Source organism: Lissotriton helveticus, chromosome 1_1, assembly GCF_964261635.1.
Source record: "Lissotriton helveticus chromosome 1_1, aLisHel1.1, whole genome shotgun sequence".
Lineage (NCBI taxonomy): Eukaryota > Metazoa > Chordata > Amphibia > Caudata > Salamandridae > Lissotriton > Lissotriton helveticus.
In genome coordinates this window covers 1,724,349,060-1,724,375,079 of record NC_136057.1, presented here as the reverse complement: position 1 = coordinate 1,724,375,079, position 26,020 = coordinate 1,724,349,060, and positions in this window count along the sequence as shown.

The following is a 26,020-nucleotide window of genomic DNA, read 5'->3' as shown; positions in this document are numbered from 1 at the left end:
TTTTCAACATACTACTCTTCAACATTCTTCATAAATGTAACAATGTGAGACTCACTAGGAGAACGGCCGTTTATCTTTCCTTTCAAAATGCTGCCAACAATATTTTCTGAATGGAAGACACCATCTTGTAGCATAAAGGGCCGCGTCAAGGGTGGTATTGCCCAGAATGTCTTGTTTTCTAGTGCTCGTAATGACGAAGCCAGAACTACCGACGTTATGGGGGATGTATGCGGTCTTTGTGCACATGGCGGGCGGGGAAGGGTAGTGACTGGGAATACGGACAACCCTATTGATGTCGATTTTTCATTATTGATTATTGATTATTGTATTAATAAAGCTTCGAAGTAATGTTACCCATGATACTCGCCCATGCGTATGGACGATTTTATTGTAACTGATCCTGTTATACTTTCAATTATAAAATCAACCTTCACTGATCCTGCAACCGTTTGTCACGTTTAGTTTTTTCAATTAAATGGCTCGCTTTTTACATACTCCTATACCCCTGGCTTTTGAAAGACACCATCTTGTAGAATAAAGGGCTGCGTCAAGGGTGGTATTGCCCAGAATGTCTTGTTTTCTAGTGCTCGTAATGACGAAGCCAGAACTGCCGAAAGGGATTCTGGTCCTGCTGCTACTTATTGGAGACATTGAACTATACTCTGGACCTGCCTGGCCTCGACCAAAATGGCGCCAGTATGGGAGCGAATTGCAACTCCTTATGACGTTCTAGTTACTTAGCCTTGACGTTATGGGGGATGTATGCCGTCTTTGTGCACATGGGGGGCGGGGATGGGTACTGACGAGGAATACGGACAACCCTATTGATGTCTATTTTTCATTATTGATTATTGTATTAATAACGCTTCGAAGTAATGTTACCCATGATACTCGCCCATGGTGTGCGTATGGACGATTTTATTGTAACTGATCCTGTTATACTTTCAATTATAAAATCAACCTTCACTGATTCTGCAACCGTTTGTCACGTTTAGTTTTTTCGATTAAATGGCTCGCTTGTTACATACTCCTATACCCCTGGCTTTTGACCCTTTCCTATGCCCGGTCTGTACTACCGCCCTCGGGCGATCTATGTAATGAACAGACTACCATTGCCGAAACACAAGGGAAAGCATCTCAGAGAGATAAGTCAAGTACGTGGTAGATAAAAATGAGTGATGTCACTGACCATGTCATGAGTGATGTAATATGTGACGTCATCAGCAGTGCATTGCACGCGCAAGTTATAGTGAGTCCAACTAACTATAACGTGGGAATTTCAATGGTTTTATGCGAGTAAAATTTCCAGCTAACTATAACTGGTGTAAAACCTATGTTTTTTTCAGTGAATTTAATAGGTTTTTTAAATGCTAATTCCTAACTATAACTGGTGTAAAACCTATGGTTTTTTCAGTGAATTTCAATGGCTTTTCAATAGCAAATTTCTATAGGTATGAAAAGTAATATTTTTTATAACGAATTTTATATTGTATAATTATGTAATAGTATTTTTTTTAAATTATTATTATTTTTTTTTTTTTCCGCCCCGGAGCGTTCCCGGGGCATGTACCGATGCGCTCACCGGTAAGCGCAGTGCTTTGGCGCACCCCGGGGCGCGTACCGGTGAGCGTCCTGTTAGCGCTATTCCCGCGAACGAAAACAACATCGTGACGTATCGCGTAGCCGCGTGATGCGTCATATGACGCACTGCGTTAGCGCACCTGGAAGAACCTGAGCGCATACGATCGCGCAACGTAAGCGCCGCCGGGCGCAACCCGGGGCGCGACTACGGGCGCGCCCCCGGGCACGCACCGGGGCGCGTAGCGTAGGCGCGTCCGGTCATGTGACCTGAAAATAACACTTTTGATTGGTTCAGAACACTTTTGGTTTCCAGACGATGAGAAAGCCCAGGTCATGAGACCTGAAAATAACACTTTTGATTGGTTCACAACAGTTTTGTTTTCCAAATGATGAAAGACCCCACCTTTTTCCCTCATTCTCACTTCGTTGTTAGAGTGAAGAAGACCTGCATTCATTCTGTGAGAAATGGCTTCACTAGTAGCAGCTGCAGGTGCATCTGCACCACCACCACCTCCACCACCACCACAGGACCACCACAAGACCACATTGGTGGTCAAGAAGAAGAGGAGGACAAAGAGGAGGAGGAGGAGAGGAGGAACACATTCCTGCCTGAGGACAATCCCCCATACAGACCCAAGGAACATTTTATTCTGAACTTTTTCAAGATGCTAAGGGTTGCAAAAAAATTGAATGCAGCTAAGGTGACTTGCTCATCTGTAGCGAACAACTGTCATGAGGGAATCCAAATAAGAATCATTCTTTTGGGAAACACACTATGATTAGACATATACAGAGGAAGCACCCAAACAATTATTCGGCAGCAGAGGTCAGGGAACTGACCAAGAACCCTCCCCGTCCTTTTTCTTCAAGCGCCTCCAATCAACCCACTCTATCGGATGCAGAGGCTAGGGAGATGGTCCCTAATGTACAAACCAAGTTTGCAAATTTTAAATTTGTTTGCAAATATTGCAACAAAACAATTTCATATGGTGAGCAAAGCATCACTTTACTCAACCGAGCTGCAGACAACCATCACTGCAGCAAGCAACTTTAATTTTTTTCTATTTTTTTTGCTCCAGTTGAGCTGTTTGCAATTCCCTGTGTTTTGTTTGACCCCAGAAAAACTACAAAAAAATATAAAAGTTTTCAGAAAAGCCAAAAAAAGTAAAAAAAAATTAAAAATAAAATAAAAAAAATATAAAACAACAAAAAGAACTACCTCCAATTTATATAAAAATGCTACATTTTAAAAAAAACTCTGTCTTTCTTTTTTTCTCCCGGGTACGCGTACCGGTATGCTCCCCGGTGCGCGTACCGGGCGCCCCCCCCGCGAAAATCGGATTTTTTTTTTTTTTTGCCCCGTTGGGCCCTTTTATGGTCCCCATATCAAACCTAGGGGTCAGGGGGGGTCTACCCTGCCCCCTTATGGTCATTTCCCCCTTTGTTTTTGCCACCTCTTGTGTCTCGATCCTACCGAGACACAAGATGGCGGCCGCACCGGACTGTTTGGAATGTTGACAGACACCCGAGAGCAAATCAGCTTTCCGAGCGCGAACTTGCGTTACGCGCCAAGGTTTCATTGGGAGTAGAGGTAGAGAAAGGACTTAGGCGTTAGATGTAATCCCAGCGCCATATTGGAAAGGTGAAAAAACGTACATATCGATATACAATATTATACATATTTACATAAATACTTTTCACATTTTATCTATTTACAATCTATTAAGCCGTGTATCGGCAATGGTCCCATACTCTACTTATATTTACATTCTCCCTTATGACAGTCATTGGCGCCCGGGATCTAGCAATGGAGCCATGTCCGGGAACTGCATGGATTTTGGACACAGAATGGAACGGTGTACCTATCCCTTCTCACGGATAGGCACAAAAATGTTGTTCATAATTCAACAAAACTTTATTGCAACATTCATGTTGCAATACCTTATAATTCCAACCTATAACTCAATCAAGCCGTGTATCGGCCACCCGTTCCTTTTCTGTGTTTACTAACCCATGCACGACCAATATATCATATAAATTCATGGTTTTCAATACTCATATATAGGCTGGTATATGTATGAACCAAGAAAAAGGCAAAAACCTAAATAGAAAGCAGATAACAGATTCATTAGATTTGACAATTCGCCATTACTAGATATATTTCCAATTCATAAATCTCATGGTATTTTTACTATGTACAGTTATTGCAGATTCTATATTGTGTGTGATTGTAAATAGATAAAATGTGAAAAGTATTTATGTAAATATGTATAATATTGTATATCGATATGTACGTTTTTTCACCTTTCCAATATGGCGCTGGGATTACATCTAACGCCTAAGTCCTTTCTCTACCTCTACTCCCAATGAAACCTGTTTAAAAATAACTCTTACCCATGCTCATTGAACACCGAGGAAGGCGTCTCACCGAAACGCGTTTGTTTTGCCTGCAATAAAGCATTTGAAAAAGCATCCCCGTGAGTGCAGTTTCGATATATGGCGGTTGGACCAGAACCGCAAACTGCACCCGCTCAGGAGAGTGCTCCTTTTGTTTTTGGTCAAAGGAAGCGCAAAAATATATATATATATATATATACATATATATATTACCACTTCGCATCTGATTGATGAATTTAATTCCAATGTGGCAACATGGAAAATGCATTACTGACCATGATTCCCATAAACATGTGCCCATCCAGGGCAGGATTGGAAATGTCTTACATCTTACAGGAATTGTGTGCCCATTCAGGACGGGATGAAGTGTGCAGGTGAAAATGAATTCCATCTTATTTGATTATTATTTAGTAAGCCTGTTTTCAAACAACATTTGGTTATTAACTCATTCTGGGTAAGATTGTATTTTGCCAAAAGATTGCTTGTTTATGTTCGCATTATTGAAACTGTATTAGGGAATAGGACCAAGATGATGGGACCGCCAGCGGTGTTGTTCTTCACCCGGTCCTATGTGTATAGTCCTCTGTTTATGTTGCCACTTGGACATGTGATACTGATGATGTTTAAAGATGGTGTTTTTTTGGCGCTTCCCTTCTAACATCGATATAGGCTGTTGCGGAAATGCATCTGTGCCTGTGATTCATTTAATAAATTTTGGAACCTGCCCCTCTTGAGTGCTGTCTTAATTTGATACTTTGGGAGTATTTTGGAGCTTTAATTGGATATGCGGGAGCACCCCCGCATTATCAGCACCAGTCCACGAGTGCATCGTGTTGGTGCTTGTGGAACTGCTGCTGCTGCTGCTGCAAAAAAAAAAAAATATATATATATATATATATATATATATATATGTATAATATTACACATGCAGACTCACACAGTCTTCATAGTGTGAGCAAACAAGCTCTCCAGTCAGGAGTAAAGTAAGACAAAGTCCTTGGATTCCAGCAGGTACCAGCAAAATCATTACGCATTTCGACCGCATGGCACAATGTGTCCTAGGTGCTATTGATAATGAAATGATCGAGTCGGTCACTGATCACGTGTACCCCTTCTTGGAACTGCTTAGTCCACAATGCATTGCAATGGATTCTTAGGCACTGTCATGTCCTTCCATTTTTCCAGCCAAATACAATGTGTCTTCATCACAAAAATCACTCACACTACCATACTGTTGTAGCCTCAAAAGGAATAATTCCATATAGGGCTTTAGTAACATTTCAAATGTGTGTCTTTTGTAAAAAATGTTCTCCCTCATATTTTTGGAAATAAATCCATTAAGCCGGTACCTGCAAATAATGAATCTCACAAAGGCTGCCCATGAAGGGGGCTCGAGAGCTGGCGCCATAACGATCGCCATGCCCCCCGTAACGAGCTAGTCCGCGCCGGTTTTGGCACGCAGAATTCAAATGACGCGAAAGCAGACCGGCCTTAAAACCACCCCCAAGGGCCGCCCGGCACGGCCAATGGGGGGTGCAATGCTATTTACAACCCCCCCAATGAGGGCCAGCCTGGCAAGGGCGACAGGAAGGAAACAAGTAAAGAGGGGGGAATATAAGGCCTGCTCCAACAGGTGAGCTCCATGTTCACGGCTGGAGCGGGGAGAGCAGACACTCGACCGAAATGTTTTGGACCAAAATCTTTTGAGCAGCGTACCTAGAGAGCAGAGAAGGGAGCCATCATCGTCGGAGGAGCGAAGCGGCTCGAAGTGCTGTCCCCAGTGGCTTGAGGTAGAATGTTAGCTCCGTCGCCTGTCCGGAGCCCACCCAGTGAACAGGACGCCAGTCCAGGAAGGAAGTGTCGGTACTGCACCCTGCGGAGCTCACTCGACATTGTACGAGGCCGAGGACCGGAAACCTCCCCGCAGCCAAGGAGGTGCCGCACTGTGGACCAGAGCCCATCCGGCATGAGAGGTCCGAAGTAGGAGGAGGCACACGGAGCCCACCCGTCAGTAGCAGAAAAGGAGCCCAGGTGGAGCAACACTGACCACCGCGCAGCCCGCCCACATCAACCCAAGCACCAGCGGCGGAATCCCTGGTACTAGTAGACAGGGGAGGAGCGGGCCGCGCAGGCATGGTAGTAACGCCTGAGGCTGAGGTCAAAGTCTTAAAGAAACAGGCGCATTGACTCGCGAAGGAGCGAGTAGAAGCAAAAGCAGGCGGCACAAACGGGCAGCTACTGCACTTGGGGGCAAACAAGCAGGACGCTTAGCGGCAGCACCCCACCGGTTGGTTTGCAATAAGCCGGACATCAGGATTCCAGCATTGTGGGGCCCAGTTGGTGCATAACTGACGGCAGCACCCCGCCCAGAGGACTTAATCTGGGGCAAGTAATAAGCAGCAGCACCCCTCGAGCCCCAGGGGAGAACGGACATCAAGTTTAGCAGAACAAGACCCACTTGTTGCATAACCGGTGGTAGCACCCCGCCCAAAAGACCTACTTTGGTGTAAATACTGGGCGGCTGCACCCCGCCAGCACTAAGGAATGCGGGCATCAAGCATGAGTTACAGCGGGGCCCAGTTGGGGCATAACCGGCGCCAGCTGCCTCCTCCCCCTCACAAAAGACAGAGACCGGAAGGCAAGCGCGACAAGGGGCTGAGGGAGGAGATGGCGAAAAGAGGAAGAGACAGGAAGCAAAAGGAGGAGCTAAATGACCTGTTCCAAAGAATCCGGGCAGCATCGGACATACATGGGATTGACTGGCTGCAACCCCACCTTTTGGGGAATGGCGGTGAGGGACCAAGCAACCAAGAGGAGGCCAGCACACTGCCGAGCAAGAGACAAAGGAAGGTGCCAGCCAAATACGCGGAGGCAGCGACCCACAAGAGAACAACCTTGAAGATGGCCGGCCACCTGGAACTTCCACGGCGGCGGCTGAACCAAGCAGGGGGGACATGGACACACCGGCAGCGGGTGAGCATATAAGCGCGATAGTAGCGGAATGTTTCAAAGCAATGGCACCAATGATTCTAAACGGGGGTTTGCAAGGGTCAAGTCACCAAGTAGGGGGGGAGTCAGGCGGACACAGGGGGAGCAATGGCGGTAGAGGACACAGACGAGCAAGAGCCTTCAGGGTTGCCATGGCATTTACTTGACCCAGGGTCAGCACGCTGGTCAGCTCTGGTGGGTCAGGGCGCGATAAACAGTAGGGCAGGGGACAGGTCACCAGTGGCAGCATGGGGGGCAGGCAGCAACCCTATTCCGGCAGCACCAGAACCCTATGCACAGCCTTCTCCGGGCCGGCATCATTGACCACCAGGGCCACAGGGCTCGCAAGCTTGATACCACTGGCAGTGAAGGAAAGAATTTGAAGGAAGGAATTCATAGATATCTTCTCGCTACTAGAGATACAGTTGGAGGGGTTGGACCTAACAACTTGCGATAAGAAAGACGAGGAAAAAATGGAAAGACGGAGGGAGCGCAAAGAGTGGAACTTTGACAATTGGCTAGACGCATTTAGGATCATGACGTGCATAATTGTTGAAAAATTCCTGTGCTGCGCAGCGGATCTCTGGCTGTATGAAGCCAGCATCCATAATGCACAGAGGCAATTTCCAGGGGAGGCGTGGCTCGAGTACAATATGGGGTTTAGGTTGAAGATGCAGACCCACCCAGAGATGGAGTGGAATGAAGAGGACGTATCCGGCTTCATCCACAAAATGATGGTAGCGAAGGAAGCTAGGACATGGTATGGCAGGAACGAGCAGTCCTTTCACGGGCACACCCACAGGGGAAGGGGGAAACCATTTCAAAGGCATAGGCAATTCGGCGCTGGGAAGGCATCACACAGCGGTGGTCTGCCAGCGATATGCTGGAAATTCAAAACCAATGAATGTACATATCCGGGACAGCATGTAAGTTCCAGCACATATGCACCACATGCAGGGGAGGGCACCCAGCGGCAGGATGCCAGCGCATGAAGGATCACAAAGGAGACAGGAAAGAGAAGAAAAAATGAAGAGATAGGCAGGGGGGATCCAGGAGGCACAGCTGGGCATCAAGATTTCAGGCTAGCATGGTCCCCCGTCAAGACACACGCACTAAACAGGCTGGCCAACAGGTACCACAATAAGACAGATGCAACAATACTAGTAAATGGTTTCAGGTAAGGCTTTCCCATCCCCTTCAAAGGCACACTCACCCCGGGAAGCAAAACAAACAAACCTAAAATCCACCCTGCAACACCCAGGGATAGAAACCAAGAAAACTGAGAAGGAGAGGAAGCTGGGGAGAATTGAGGGCCCCTTGCCAGCGAGATTGAGCAAAGATCTGGTGATCTCGCCACTAGGAGTGGTTCGCAAGAAAGAAAAAGGACAGTACCGCCTAATCCACCACTTATCATTCCCAGAGGGAACATCGGTTAATGACGGGATTAGCTCAGGGATATGCTCAGTAAGCCTTGCCACAATCGATGATGCCGTTGACCTGGTCAGGGTAACAGGTCAGGGGATCCTAATGGCAAAGGCGGACATCGAGTCCGTGTTTCGCTTCCTCCCGGTTCATCCAGAGAGCTTTCACTTGCTAGGTTTCCAGTGGGAAGGGAGCCTATACATAGACAAGGCCATGCCAATTGGATGCTCAGTATCATGCGCCTATTTTGAGATCTTTAGCACCTTCATAGAATGGGCATTGCATGAAAAACACCCAACAGCTACACAAAGCTACATTACCTGGACGAATTCCTGTTCACGGGTCCAGCTGAATCTGCCGAGTGCGGAGGCACGCTGATGGCATTCAAGTCACTGTCTGGAGAGCTAGGCATCCCCCTATCACAGGAGATGATGGATGGGCCGGCCACCAGGATCACCTTCCTGGGGATAGAGCTGGACTCCGTGGCAGGTACCTCCAGGCTCCCGCCGGATAAGGTGGAAGATTTCCGGACGGAAATTGAAGGCCTGCACGGGAGGGAGAAGGCAACATTGCAGGATCTCCAGAGGCTGATAGGCAAGTTGAATTTCGCAAGAAGGGTAATTCCAGCAGGCAGGGTATTTGCTAGAAGACTAACACAATTGACACGCGGCCTCACACAGAAACACCACCACATTAGGTTGGGGGCAGAGGTAAAGAGGGACTTGGCGATGTGAGATGCATTTTTGACAGAGTTTAACCGAACGTTAATTTGGAGGGAAGGCTGTGACTAATGCGTAGGTTGGTTGCATTGCAGTTGGACGGCAACATGGATCTGCGAGCACACCACGTCCCAGGGGTGGAGAACGAGGTGGCAGACGCCCTGTCCAGGCAGCAGACAGACAGGTTCAGGAGCCTGGCACCCAAGGCAGAGCAGAACATGACCCCATTCCCACAGCAGCTGAGGGAGCTGGCAGGATATACTTGACAGAGCTGGTACGCCATGCGATCGCGCCCGAAGCAGCCAAAAGGTACAAAAAATACATCGAGACGGTAATGAGGGTAGGCGGGATCAGATCCCTAGGTGACAAGGGCACTACGCGTAGGCATCCGAGCGGTTCATCCAGTGGGTATTTGAAGCAGGGAAGTCCAGGTCATGGGCACAGACCCACTTAGCCGCGGTGACCCATTTCTCAAAACTAGAGGCGGGACAGGACCCAGTAGCGTCACACTACATTAGGGCAGCAATGAAGATGGGAACAGCTGCCGGCAACCCTCGAGGAATTGAGGGCAGACACAGCATGGCACCCGGATGTACTAATAATTCACCTCGGGGGCAATGACCTGGCGAGGCTAGGAAGGAGGACTCTCCTGCACAACAAACAGAGGGAGCTCACGGAAATCGCCAGGCTATTTAGGGGCTCGGCGGAAATATGGTCAGAGGTGATCAGCCGGCACGAATGGCACGGGGCGGAATCGCAGAAAGCAGTCGAGAGTTCCAGCAAAAAACTGAACCTCGCAGTAGGCAAATATTGCAGAGCCAATGGCTTGACATCAGTGAGGCACGGGCTCATCCACACGGGCCGCCCAGAATTATACGCCAGAGACGGCGTGCACCTGACAGATTCCAGGATGGGCTTGTTTTGGAGCAACCTCTGGGGTGCCATGGCTTTGGCAGGATGCAAGTAGCGGGACATAGGCCGTAAGTATACGCAATCATGATCTTACACAACAATGATATCTGTGGGCTAAAGCCAATCATCTATGATATAAGGAGGACTGTAATTGATCCATTGTATAGCAAAGTGGGCACTGTCCGAGAGATCATGATTGCATATACTTACAGCACTAGTCCGAGTAGAATGTGAGCAAAACCCAGCAGGGGATATTTGCGTGTTCGCAGATTTATGTCTAAATGATAAGGTACTGTGTTTATTATTTTTAAACTACACATGAATTAAAGGGCCTCAGTATAGTCCATTCAAATGGAAAATGATGGACCAATTGAGCCGTTTCACTTCCTATTACGGAACAAGGTATAAAAAGAGATTATAAATTGATGCTAAAGGCTGCCTTAATTCATACTTATCGGAATGAACTGTCCATGATATATTATGTTTACTGAATACAATGCGTAACATGCAGAATGCGGTGAAATAATTTTTATTGCTGCTAACACATAAAAGGTATTGTTTAATTAACAATGAGCATGCAAGAAACATTGAAGTCTATCCTCCATTTAAAGATGGCTCCTCCGTTTACAGATACTTTGTAATGGTTTTTCGAACCTTGTTTATGTTTACACTTGTATGTGAAAACTTTATTTATGCACGTTTGTGTTTCACGAAAAGTATCGTGCGACCAAGACACCGCTGGGTGTCGAAACGCGTAGCGGTAATCTGGAATAAACTGGTGATTGCTTTACCTTCTCTGAGTGAGCATTGACATTCATTTGTGTTCAATTGATATTTATAAATATATATATATATCCCAAATATATATATTCACTGAAAAAAACCATAGGTTTCAGGAGTTATATAGTTAGGAAGTCGTTTTTAAAAAACCTTTGAAATTCACTCAAAAAACTATAAGTTTTAGTGGTGTTATAGTTAGCTGGACATTTTACTCATACAAAACCAATGAAATTGCTCCTATATAGTTAGTTGTACTAACTATATTTCACGCACCCGCAATCCACTGCTGATGATGTCACATATTAGATAATTCATGACATGGTCAGTGACATCACTGATGACATCTCAAATGACATCACTGATGACATCACTGATGACATCATCCAGTGAATGTGGTTTGCTTCGTTATTTAAATATGCATTATATATATAGCAATTTACATTGAAGAATGAGTGGATATATATATATAAATAAATATTTGGATGGAGGATTTAGTAGCAGTGTAATTGACTGTTTACTTGACCAATTTATAATGTCTCACTAAATATAGTGGATAGTGACTAAACTGTGTGAATATCTGTATCACTTTGTCAGTTGTTGTGTAAACTGATTCTACAGTTGGTTACTAGCTATGTGAAAGTCTATATTAGTTATTGATTAGTTAACTGAGTATTTGTATGGGAGTGTGAAAGTGTGTGTGGTTCGGTGGGGGGGTGTGACTGTCCAAAGATGTGTGAATAGTTGATTCAGTAGATATATGAAGTTAAAACTACATGGTCTAACAGTTTGGGTGAGGGAATCTGTTTATGGGTGTGGTGATGAGCAAATATATTTCTCAAAGGTACAGGTCCAACAAACTAGAAAAATAAAAGGCAGTGTATGTGTCAGTTGTTGTATATAAATAAGTATACATAAGACACAATGATTGTGTGAGTGACTGTATGGATAACTGTATACTTGTAATAATGATTTTATAATTCACTAAGTATGACTTACTATCTAAATGAATAGAAGAAGTGGTGTTTGTATAAGTGTTTTGCTAAGTAAATATGTAAGTATGATCCATTGTTTGCACAAGTGAGTAGGATGACTTCATATGTGAATAGGATGCGTGCTGTTGTTTAATGTCGATATAGATGTATAAGTATTTTTGATAGTGTTCTATTGTTCATTGACAGCATGTATGAGTGAATCCATAGCTAAGTGATTAGATGTGTGTATACATCTATGAATCACTGAGTGGATTTTTAGATACTTGTATTGCTGTGACAATAGATTTAAATATGATACTCTGTATTTTACAAACAGTGATGAAAAATTGTAATAGTGTATGAAAAGGTGTATGTGATTGTCACGTGGATGATGTCATCAGTGATGTCATCAGTGATGTCATTTGAGATGTCATCAGTGTTGTCACTGACCATGTCATGAATGATCTAATATGTGACATCATCAGCAGTGGATTGCGGGTGCGCGAAATATAGTTAGTACAACTAACTATATAGGAGCAATTTCATTGGTTTTGTATGAGTAAAATGTCCAGCTAACTATAACACCACTAAAACGTATAGTTTTTTGAGTGAATTTCAAAGGTTTTTTAAAAACTAATTCTTAACTATATAACTCCTGAAACCTATGGTTTTTTCAGTGAATTTCAAAGGTTTTTTTAAATGCTAATTCCTAACTATATAAGACCTGAAACCTATGGTTTTTTCAGTGAATTTCAAAGGTTTTTAAAAGGCTGATTCCTAACTATATAAGGCCTGAAACCTATGTTTTTTTCAGTGAATTTCAAAGGTTTTTTAAATGCTAATTCCTAACTATATATGGCCTGAAACCTATGGTTTTTTCAGTGAATTTCAAAGGTTTTTTAAATGCTAATTCCTAACTATATAAGGCCTGAAACCTAGTTTTTTCAGTGTTTTAAAAAACAAATTGATTGGTTAACTGGCTTATTAAGTGTATCTTAGTGAATACATATATTAGCGAGTAATGTTTAAATATTTAAATATATGCATGAGTGATGTAATATGTGACGTCATCAGCAGTGCATTGCAGACGTGCAAGTTATAGTGAGTCCAACTAACTATAACGTGGGAATTTCAATGGTTTTATGCGAGTAAAATTTCCAGCTAACTATAACTGGTGTGAAACCTATGGTTTTTTCAGTGAATTTCAAAGGTTTTTTAAATGCTAATTCCTAACTATAACTGGTGTGTAACCTATGGTTTGTTCAGTGAATATATATATATATACAATTTCTATGGCAAAATGAAACCCCTCATTTTGTTCCTTTTCAAATTAAATGTATTAAGTGTTACCACTTTATTCCAATCAAGATGACTTCAGGTGTGCCATACTTTTGTCATAAGTAAGACTGTTAGCGTTCTAGTTGTTCTTTAGAACACTCTGGGACATTCTGTCATTGGGCTATAGTCGGGCTACATCTGGCTGATATTTGGGCTACATTTGTTTTTTTTTGTCTCTGGTGGCCATCTTGGGAGACTGCATATCAGAATTTTTTTAATGAAATATAAGAGGATTTGAGAAGTCACTCAAAATGTGCCCTAATTTTTCTTTCTTCAGCACTAATTATAATTTCTATGGCAAAATGAACCCCCTCATTTTGTTCCTTTGCAAATTAAATGTTTTAAGTGTTAACACTTTATTCCAATCAAGATGACTTCAGGTGTGCCATACTTTTGTCATAAGTAAGACTGTTAGCGCTCTAGTTGTTCTTTAGAACACTCTGGGACATTCTGTCATTGGGCTATAGTTGGGCTACATCTGGCTGATATTTGGGCTACATTTGTTTTTTTTGTCTCTGGTGCCCATCTTTGGGCTACATTGGGCTACATTGGGCTACATTGGGCTACATTTGGGCTCTAACATATATATAGCCCAATGTAGCCCAATATATATTTTTTCAAAGTTAATTTTCGTAAAAACCACTGGAGCACATATCTTGAGACATAGCAAAGGCACATCGGGCTACCAGTCCCTACAATTTTGCCAAGTTTAGTGGAAAACCATTCAGCTGTTCGGGCTAAAAGTGAGTCCAACCGCCCTATGGAAATTAACATGGGGAAAACACGTTTTGGGACCCCCTTTTATCTCTGCCCCCGCTTGACGAATCCCCCCCAAACTTTCAGGGAAGGAGCGGAGCGCCGCGAGGCAAAGTTAAGGAAAATTTCAGGAAGATTCCTCAACCGGCGCCAAAGTTATTCTCAATAGAATGTTGCGATTTCCCTATGGAAAACAATCCTAACTATATATACCTACTGGCTATCGCCAGTAGGTAATATATATATATATATTTATATATATATATATATATATATATATATATATATATATATATATATATATATATATATATATATGTATATATATATATATATATATATCGAGGCAAAATTAAAATATAACCATGGCTCTGTCGGGGAATATGAAACGCTGCAAGGCAGAAGGTAAAATGTTTGAAAATTATAAGAACAGTGCCACAACAGTGACGATTGAACCGACCTTGAATGAGAGAACAACACCCAACAAACGTCAACTTTGGGATCGGCTGTGGAAAGCCCTCAAGTTGGAACAAAATAAGTGGTGGGAAGCGACAGCGCTTCAAAAATATATTGATGTGGGACGAATACCCAGGGGGTTGAGGATTTTGGTAACCCCCACCTTTAATGATCCTGACCCGAATTGATCAGTGATTGGGCTGCGAATAATCACAATTGCTCTACAATCATGCTGGGGCTGCTAGTAAAATATGCTCGGAAAGAAGTGGAATGACTAGCTGATGAGATGGAAAACACCACCAAACAACTGAAAGCTATTTGCAGCCAAGAAGAATTCCAAAAAGAGATGGACAAACTTGATGAGAAATTAAACAAAATCAAAGAGGACATTAAGATAAAAAAACAAAGAAAATTTCACAGAGACCTGATTGACTATCAGAAAGGCCAAGTGCTAACTTTTGCAAAAAAGTATGACCGACTGCGTGACACTCCTGCTACAACATCAGGAGCAATAAACACTAGCCATACAAGGAGGTTCACCAATGAAGATGGCGGAATAAATGAAAATCTTAGGGATGAGAGTTTCATCAGTGAAAGTGATTTATCAAGCATCTCGGAACGGGATGGGGCAAAAGAACGCATTTTAACGGAGTTTACACTGATGGCAAAGGGGAGAATGACAGCCAACAGACAAGGAGCAAATCGAGGACTTGTAAGAGGAGGCAGAGGCACTGCAAAAGGAAACAAAACATCGCTAGGAGACTTGGGAAGCCCGGTGGGAAGTCAGACAGGGGGCCAACAACAGAGAAAATAATGGAGAAGAACAATGTCATCAACCTATCCAACCGCCCGCTGAACGACATGGAGGTAGAGATTTTCTCTTTGGGTTTATCGTTTTGCCCTTCTAATAACTTTAACTATACCCAAAGTCGTATCGATTTGTTTTATTTTACACGCAAGATTAGAATTAATAAGTGGTATGCCACAAAGCTTACGGATACAAAAGAGAACATTGATGAGAATCCTAGCACCATCAGTATAGGTGATGTTGAGTTATGACAGACTTTGAGAGAGCTGGAAAGTGATGATTATGATGCTATTGATTTTCATGATGATGAAAATGGACAGATTGACATGAGTGTAAAAAATAGTGGTTTTAAGCCTAAATCGATATTTCTCCCACAGATTAAGAACGATGCCATAGAGGTTTTTGAGAGAGGGGCAATGCAAGAATTCCTTAAATTATCACAAAAGAGATGGTATGGTAATAAGAACCTTTCAGATATACAAATTGAGGCTATTGAAAGTTTGAAGAATGACCGTTCAGTTGTCATAAAGAAAGCAGACAAGGGTGGTAACGTGATTGTTCTGTCACGTGACATGTATATCAGTGAAGGTATGAAACAATTATCAGACCCTGAGAAATACGTAGCAAGCAGTAGAAAAGAGTACGAGTAATCTACGCATACCTATCAAACCCAATTGTCAAACTGGAAAGAGAGGGTCATCTGAGAACAGGATGAGTTCAAGTTCCTGGCATGTAAGTATCCCAAACTACCAGCACTATATCTGCTCCCAACAATCCACAAAGACAGGCAAAATCCCCCTGGTAGACCTATTGTATCTTCCAGGGGGAGTTGCCCTGAGAACACATCAAAATATGTGGATTTCTTTCTCCAGCCCCTTGTGCAATCATTACCGTCCTAGGTGAAGGACACAGGGGAATTCCTTAGACGCCTTGAGACCATAGAATGGAAAACTGTCTATAATCTATTAAATCTAGATTTCACAAGTATATATACTTGTATCCCTCACAATCTGGGTTACAGGCTTGCCGGTATTTTCATAAAGAACGATTTATCTCCTGCACACTCCATACTGAAATGCTGATCTCAAAGATGCTTAGCTGTCTCACACAGAATTTCTTTGTCTTTGGTAAGATATTCAGGCAAACCCTCAGAACATCTATGGGGACTTGCTTTGCTCCTTGCTTTGCAGGTCTCTATCTAGGAATTTTGGGAGGAAACTGTAGTCATGAAAATAGAAGCCAGAAATACAAGAGTGGTAACATGGGCATGCTACATTGATGACATATTTGTAGTGTGGAAAGGCGATAAGGCAGAAGCTCATGAATTTGTGAGTGCTCTGAACGATAATGAATTTATTTTGGAATTCACTAGTCAATTCTCTGATACATCCTTGGAGTTTTTAGATCTTAAACTCACTGTAGTTAATGGCAAACTAGAGAGTAATCTCATCCGGAAAGAAACAGCAGGCAATAGCCTGCCGCATGCCAAGAGTTGCCACCCAGGTACGCTCATCCAGAGTATCCCCGTAGGCGATTTTTTACGAACCAAGCATAATTGCAGCACGGAGGTGGGATATATGAGAGAGGAGGCGGCCATGACTCAAAGATTCCTTCAGAGAGGGTACACCAAAGCCACCATTAGAAAAGCTAAGATTGAAGTCAAAAATAGGAGTACATCAGACTTACTTGCCATCAAAGACACACCCTTAGCTGATTCTAATCAGATGATCAGATTTATCACGACTTTTAATAAACAGGCCAAACAAGTGAGATGCAGCCTAGGTAAATTCTGGATAGTTCTAGGCACTGAAAAAGATTTGGCATTCCAAACTGAAACATACCCACAGAAAACTTATAGGAAGGCTCGATCCCTGAAGGACACATTATGTAGGACCGTGGAAACATCTTTGACTAAGAAATCGGATATTAGAAGTTTTTTTACCTGCCATAATTGCAAAGCGTGCAAATATAGTAGAAATTGCAAAGAGTGCAAATTATGATCAGCATGTAAACCCTTTGTCATCGAGAAACATTTGTCTTGCAATACTGATCACACAGTTTATGCTCTCAAGTGTCCTTGCGATAACACGTATATAGGAAGCACGTTGCACAAAGCAAAAAAACGGATCTTAGAGCATTTGAGAGCTATAAGAAATGGGGATAAACAATATCCGGTCACCAGACACTTTCAGAGATTCCACAATCAGGATGACAAATTGTTAACTTTTTGTGTCCTTGACACAATAAGTGTCAATGTGAGCGGAGGCAATCGGGTTCTGGATCTTAGACGTCTTGAATCAAGGCTGATTATTCAATATCAAACAATGGCGCCGGGTGGACATAACTGTGACAAAGAACTGTCAGTCCATTTGGGCTAGGGAATCTCTTATTGTGAATCTGTATCATGTGATTTTATTGGTTCTCGAAATGTTCTGTTGTAAATAGTAAGTTTTAATCTACTCAAATTGCACAACCTAAAATTTGGTGGTTACTTTTCCTTAAATTCACTACACAGATTTGATTGTTGGGGGATTGTTTTATGTCTATTTATAACCAAAATGTAGGGTTATCTGATGTCGTTCGTTGCCTCGCAGCAGAATGTTAAAAGTTGTCCTTGTAGTTTTTAACTAGAATTAGAAGTGAAAATGAACAATCTCTGTTCTATTTGGGCAACAGGTTGAATAGAATGCACGATGAAGAACATGAAGCTTTGTTCACGGTACAAGAAGTCAGCTCTGGTTATATTACTTTGATTAAGCATCCCATTTGGAGTGCATGATTGCCACTGGATGGAGTGAATAAGAGAGAATTTCCTTTTGGATTTTTGTCAGGGCAGGACTGTACGAAATTATGAAGGCAAGCAATGTTGTTGCCCACTGGGGCTTAATTGCAGTGTGTCGTAGGAGTTTGCAAAATATTGAGTAACCGACAATGAATTGTTTGTACATAATCGGTTTATATAATGCATACTTCCTTTTTAGAATCAATGATTTTGACCACAGTGGCAACTTCTATTTAACTTGCTAACACCTACGGTTGACACACTATGATTAGCAATGTATTTGCTAACCCCCCACAGTTTGAAGTATTGTGTAAATGGGGCTACTTGAAAACTGCACATGTGGACAATAAAGTTTCCTTGCAGCTATGAAAAAGCAGCTAATAGAAACGGCACAAATGTACATGGTTCAACCGCATCATGCAACTATATGAGAGTTTAAATAAGAAACACACAGAGATTGTCACTGTATTGTCAGTTTATTTTATTTTATTTTACTTTCTTAAAAATGTATTGGCGAGTGAGGAGACTCATGTAAGTCTTTTCACTGTGTTCATGTATCATGTGATTGCTTATTTAAACCAACAAACTACAGACATGTCTACTCGTGCTCAAGGGGTTCTCCCTGAAATGCGTTGAGTGTGTCAGAAGCCTGAAATAAAAAAATGCTACCAGATGAAAAAAGAGGGTCTAAGGGAAATTTAAAGACCTGCGAGGAAGACTCCCGAAGCCATATACTTTAACAACAACCTTTCCTCGGGTCTCACAAAGAGAAATAGAATATATATAGACAGATGAGACAGAGTCTCAAATAAGAGGACGGAATTCCATCACCCACTGAGGTGGCATGCTTCATCATTTGGGATCTCCTCTTGGCTGCACACTAGTGCAACCAAGGAGCTACAACTCCTTGCTAGTGTAAAGAAGGAGCTTGCGGATGTTTTGATGTAATAAAGGAATCGATCACTTAAGATCGATGAAGCATAAAGCCGATTAGTGACAGCATGTAGTGCAGTGTATACAATAGGTGTGTTTAAAATTGACTAACAGGAGAGAAAAAAAAATGTATTGGGTATCCCATGGTGTCAAAGGTTAAAAAGCAGTAGAAGCGCGATCTGAAAAAATGTGCGAGTGTGCTATTGAAAAGGTCTACATGTTTCAGCCAACCTATATCTTATGTTAAGCGTGGCTTTCTTCAGGACCGAATAATAACTGCTGCACTGTGATTATATTGAAAAACAAAACAACACAAACAATACAACCTTATCACTGTGTAATACTATAGTGTAGCCACTACCGGTATAGGTGTTCCTACTTCTGTAAAGAGAAAAAAACAGGTACAAATGTACAAACTACGTCTGGATATATATACTAAAACATTTCACAACAGTATAGAAATGTGAAAGTCCTCAAATTGTATGCACAAGGACATTGTCTTAAACACCTTACCCATATCAAATTGTGAGGCAACACTCTGTGAAAGGAAAAGAGAAAAGAGAACTAAACCTACAGAAGAAATAGGTATGTATTGGAGAAAGGAGGTCTATCGTTGCAACTCCTCTAGAAATGCTTAAAAATTCAAATTGAGTTTTGTCAGCAACACGGCCATATTGGTGTATAGGGAGAGCTGCTAGGCGAGTTTAAAAAAAGAAAACAGGCCATTACAATCCGCCCGTTCCTAATACAGCACAAACCCCTATGGCAGTAGGTAAAACCATGTGTAAACACATATGTTAGACACAGCTCATGTACAATATATGAGCACAGAATCCAAGTCAGCACCAGATAAGTGGTAACAAGACACAGCATTAGGCTCTGTTATGTCTGGAAGAAATATGTCGGGATGATGACTTATGGAGCACAAGAGCATCATTCGGTGCAAAAGGTGATCAACTCGCCTAACCAGCCATTTCCTCGAATACAATCATAGACCTGATGACATGATTTGGACCATTCTTGAATAGCCATATAAACCTAGCCACATTACTGATGTAACTGGATTCCTATTTAAGAAAGAACAACGTTGGGTGTTCAAGCTGCAGAGTGATTTGGAAGGGTTAAACAATGATATTCCTTGGGCCTTAGTTCAAATCTGTAACCATTTTGTCCAATGGGAGCTTTGGCCCGCCCAGTAGGCAGTATGATCCACAGGTGATAGTTATTGCACTAAGAACATACATTTGACACTACTACTTTTACATCTCTAGATTTTTTCACAAGAATAACATGATAGTGGTACATATGTGGATTTTGACTTGTAGCTTTCAGGACCATTTGCTTTGGCACTTTACATGTGGTTACAGTGCGCTTGGCTTTAGGAAAACAATGTTTTATGTTTATGTTTTATTTACTTATTAAGCGCGGCTGTCACCCCAAGGGTATCCTGGCGCTGAGACTGCAACTGTCCTGCTGACGAACTATCACTACCTAAGTTTTAGGGAATAGAAAGGTTTTAAGATTCTTTCTAAAAGAGGTAAGATCTTGTACACCCCTCAGCGCCAGCGGGAGAGAGTTCCAGAGTGTCGCAGCCGCGAAACTAAATGCACGGCCACCCATCCTCACTCTGTTGACCCTGGGAACCGTGACTAGGAATGCCGAGGCAGATCTTAAAGGTCTGGCAGCACAATACCAGGAAAAAAGGTTTTGAAGCAAAATTGGCCCCTGTCTATGCAAAGCCTTAAAAACAAGACAGAGAGCCTTGAAACAAATTCTCTCTTGGATGGGCAGCCAGTGAAGGTCTGCTAGAGCACCCGAAGAAGAGGCAGAGCGAGGGCGGGATAGGGCCAGTTTAGCTGCCATATTTTGAGCCCTCTGCAGCTTTCGGATCAGTGTTTTTGGGGCTCCCAGGAGTAGTGCATTGCAGTAATCTAATCGACTAAGAATAGAACTGCGCACTACTTCTGCCCTTACCTCTTCAGGAAGAAGTGGTAGGATCTTGCGTAGGGCACGAAGTAAGCCCATACAGCCCGCTATAGTTCTATTCACCGAGGCATCAAGCTGCAGATTGGGTTCGAATATGACTCCCAGATTTCGGGCCGATTTAGCCGCCTCCACCGTACCTGGAATAGATGTCGGCCAGAAATCATCCGGGAGCGGGCGGGGGGTTCGATCTAAAGAGCAATGGAGGACCTCTGTTTTGGAGCCATTGAATTGGAGCGAGTTGACTCGTAGCCATTCCGCAGTAGCCGACATGCAGCGATGGAAAATGTCACTCGATATTGCCCTGGTACCCTCAAATGAAAATATCAATTGGGTGTCATCGGCATAATTGATGACAGAAATGCCGAATGACTTTACCAGGGCAACCAGGGGGCGTAAGTATAGATTAAACAAGATCGGACTAATCGCCGATCCTTGTGGAACACCCTGAGTCACATGCTGCACGGCAGAGCGAAAAGGTGGTAATGCTACTGCCTGCTGCCTGTCGCTGAGATAAGATGTTATCCATCTCAAAGGCAGGTCAGTGACTCCTACACTCCGGAGGCGGTCCAGTAGTACTGCATGGTTTACCGTGTCGAACGCGGCCGACATGTCACGCAGCACTAGAAATGCTGACTTTCCCATGTCGACACGCGTTCGAAGATCGTCCAACACGGCAACCAACGCAGTCTCTGTGCCATGAGCTGGCCTAAAGCCGAACTGTGACATATCCAGGCCAGCGTTGCTTTCCAGAAAGTTGGACAGTATTTTTGTGACCCACTTCTCTACCACCTTAATAATAAAAGGAAGGAGCGAAATAGGCCTATAGTTGGCCGGGCTTAAAGGGTCCAAAGTGGCCTTTTTAAGCAGTGGTGTAACAGTTGCCATCTTCCAACTATCTGGCACTGTTGCTGTATTCAGTGACTGGCAGCAAATGGCATGGAGCGGAGGAAACAACTCTTTTTGAAATGCCTTCCAGATCTTATGGGGTATAGGATCCAAAGGCGATCCTGAGGACACACCATTTGCCAGGGCACAGAACTCCTCCAAAGAAGGGCAAGGAAAACAGGATAGCTGAGTCTCCATAGGATGGGGTTCTGCAGGAGGAGGCAGGGAAGCAGTGGACGAGCCGCCCATCTGCAGCCCATTCAAGATTTTCTTAATCTTATCCTCAAACGCCAAGGCCACGGCATCGCACAATTCCTGGGAGACGGGGATAGCCGGTACAGTGCAAGGCGGGTTAGCTAGATTATCAACCGCCTTGAACAAAGCCTGCGATTTATTAGGGGCCTTGGCCAACATGTCTACCAGGAATTGAGCCTTGGCTTTCTTTAGCTGGATCTTATATTCCTGTAAGGCGGCTTTGTAGGTTATCCTATCAGCCTCCCTATAGTCCCTTCTCCAGAATCGTTCCGCCTGTTTACAGCGGAGCCTGTACTGTCCAAGCTCATCAGTGAACCAGGCATTAGTTCTTCTGGGTCTATCCCTCACTTTCCTCAATGGGGCCAAGACGTTCAGAGATATCTCAATCTGCTGGCGGAGAGCCTGATAGCTTTTTTCCACACTCTCTTTCACCGTGAATGGGCCGGGCAGCAGATTCGGTCTAGTCGGATGTTTCAATAGACGAGTCCATTGCCTACCAAGCTTAGTAGCACCTGGCTCATTTGTCCTTAATGGACCGGGCAGGGAAATAGAGAATGGGACCAAAGTGTGATCCGTCCAGCATTGATTCATGACCTCCCCTACTGTCACCAGGTCTTTATCGGCAAATACCAGATCTAAAATATGCCCTTTGATGTGTGTAGGTACTAAAACCAGCTGTGCAAGTTGTATATTAGTGCAAGCTTGGCATAGCTCTCTATATGCCAGATCTTGAGGGCCCGACGGCCAGAGGTTAAAGTCCCCCAACACTACTAACCTAGCGTGAGAGTTTGAGAGGTCATAAATAAGGTCAATCAGTGACTGAATGGCCGTGGTGGTTGAGGCGGGTGGCCTGTAACACAGCAGTCCAGTTATCAGAGTACCACTCTGGGCTGTGATGGAAAAGCCCATGATCTCAAACCCTGGTACATCCTTTACCTCCAACTGTAAGATGGAGATTGACTCCCTGTATATAAAGCCAATACCGCCCCCCTCCCCTTAGTTCGAGGGGAGTGTTTTATGCGATAGCTCAAGGGACAGGCCCACCCAAGTTCCACTGCGCAATCTGAATTGGTCCACGTTTCAGTAACGAAAAGAACGTCTAACTGAGAGGACTCAATCAGAAGAGCGATTTCCACATGGTGTTTAACAAGCGACCGGACGTTAAGTAGGCCACAGGATAGTACTGGCATAGGAGAAGGAGTTATAAAACAACCATCCCCAGCGTTGGAGTCAATATAATAGGCCCGAGGGTCTACCAAGGAGGTGGGCAACACAGAGGTGGCCGAGGTAGACGCACCGGAAGCGCCCGGGACGCGAACAGGCGCAAACGGGCTTACCTCTGGCGCACCTCCGGCGCGCACCCGCTGCGCGTCATCGCTGCGCTCTGACCGTCTGCCCATAATTTATTGCCCTACACGTGGGAGGAGTGTGAGGGGAGGAACTATTCCCCTATCAACTATGGCGCCCGTAACTCGGCTGCCACGAGTGCCCTCACAAAGATGGCGGCCGCAGAGGCACCCCAATGTCGATCCCTAGCTGCCCTGAATCCTGCAAATGCAGGGTGAGCCACCCTTTAACGTGCGTGTCAGAGCTAACGCAGCGCTAGGGGTCCAGAGCACACAGCGCTAAAATTAGGTAAGTGCAAAAAGACGGCGCAACTAAAATATCCAAGAAGGCAAAATTAAAAAGTTAATTAAAAGTTACAGCAGCCAGCGCGCTACAGCAGCAAATCTACCTGTGCGTGGGTCTTCTGGTGCTTAAATGCGCTCCTGCGTGCTCTCCAGGACGTGGGAGGAGTGTGAGGGGAGGAACTATTCCCCTATCAACTATGGCGCCCGTAACTCGGCTGCCACGAGTGCCCTCACAAAGATGGCGGCCGCAGAGGCACCCCAATGTCGATCCCTAGCTGCCCTGAATCCTGCAAATGCAGGGTGAGCCACCCTTTAACGTGCGTGTCAGAGCTAACGCAGCGCTAGGGGTCCAGAGCACACAGCGCTAAAATTAGGTAAGTGCAAAAAGACGGCGCAACTAAAATATCCAAGAAGGCAAAATTAAAAAGTTAATTAAAAGTTACAGCAGCCAGCGCGCTACAGCAGCAAATCTACCTGTGCGTGGGTCTTCTGGTGCTTAAATGCGCTCCTGCGCGCTCTCCAGGACGTGGGAGGAGTGTGAGGGGAGGAACTATTCCCCTATCAACTATGGCGCCCGTAACTCGGCTGCCACGAGTGCCCTCACAAAGATAGCGGCCGCAGAGGCACCCCAATGTCGATCCCTAGCTGCCCTGAATCCTGCAAATGCAGGGTGAGCCACCCTTTAACGTGCGTGTCAGAGCTAACGCAGCGCTAGGGGTCCAGAGCACACAGCGCTAAAATTAGGTAAGTGCAAAAAGACGGCGCAACTAAAATATCCAAGAAGGCAAAATTAAAAAGTTAATTAAAAGTTACAGCAGCCAGCGCGCTACAGCAGCAAAACTCAGAATAACAAGAATATATTTGTCCTATATCTCTCCTATTTAGCGAGGTGTTTTAGTCAGGTAGCCCTCAGTCTTATGTGTCCTGATAGCCGATTGCTCTGGGTTCTGCTCTACTGTTTGCCACCTTGGCCGCTCGTAGAGTTACTTATTCTAAGTAGATACATCAGCCTGACACAGCCTTTTTGACATTCGGTCATAGTACTCTGTACATACACGTGAGCTGAGGGCTGCATGTTTAGGGTATTCCTGTCCTTATGCGGTTGTTGTCAACAAGTATACGAATTGGATACTGTCTGTTGTGGCTGGGCATTTTATGACTTCCAATCCGTTGTTATTCAATGACATTGTGCATGAGGCTTGAGCGCATGCTGTTATTTTTTAACGGGTGATGCAGGGTTATTGCCCTCTATATGGCTAAAGTAGTTTGGAGATATGATAGTTTCTTGTAAATTGGGGACATAAGCAACTTTCAAGAGGAATTAACTGTCCCTGGCATTCAGAATACGCTAGCTGGAGAAGTGAAACTACATTTCCTAGGGTTCCACCCGGTTTGAGTAGTTCCCTATGACTTGGTATTCAATACAAGCCAGCTGGAGTAGCTTAAATACATTTCCCAGGGTTCCACTAGTTTTAAGTAGTTCCTTATGACCACGGTGCGCGTCACCAAGCCGCGCCGCTGGTCACGTGGTCAAGCTGTCTGGATGGTGGCCTTTCGCTTTCTTTTTCCATCAGGTGCGTCTGTTCAGTGATAGTTGGGGCAATGACACACTAGCTCACCTCTGTGCAGTTGATCAAAAAAATCAAAGGGTTCAAGAATGAAAGAGAAAGGCAATAATTGAGGGTGCGCAAAAAACTTAAGACAAAATTAAAATGAAGGGAAAGGGAATATATACAGCAATCTATTTACAGGTCTATACAAATTCCTGAAAAATTTACAATCAATTTCGACAATACATATATACTCTAATCTTATAGATGAGTATATAAATCTTCTTCTATATTAGTTGCAGGTAGGAGGCATATGTGAATGCGAATCGAGGAAGGGGGAAAGTCAGCAATAACGTCCTATTTCGTGTGTATTCAAAGCACACGGACGCTGGCGGTTGGTGATATGGAGTGTTGAGAACTCCGTGGGAAATACATAATGTCGGTCGAAGAGATGAGAGAAAGGGAAGAGGCAGCCTTTTCAATTTTCGACGATACGAGAGCAAGTATTCAAAAGAACATTGGCACAAATGTAACTGGTAAAGAAAAGACGTCAGATGTCATGGTCTGTTTAAAACGCCTAGAGAAATCGAGGCGGGGAGAACTTTCGAAATGGTGGGAATCAAAATCGCTACAGAAGTATCTAGAAGTGCATAGGATTCCCAGGTGCCTGAGGATACTAGTGGCCCCTACCTACGAGGACCCGAACCCAAAAATGCTTCAGGAATGGGCAGACAATAATCAGGACTCATCGAGCAGAATGCTTGCGATATTGATCAAATATGCAGAGATTGATCGCACGAAAATGCTGAAAGAAACACAGCAAATCAATGAAATGTTGGAGAAAGAAACCAAACAAGAAGTAATAATAAA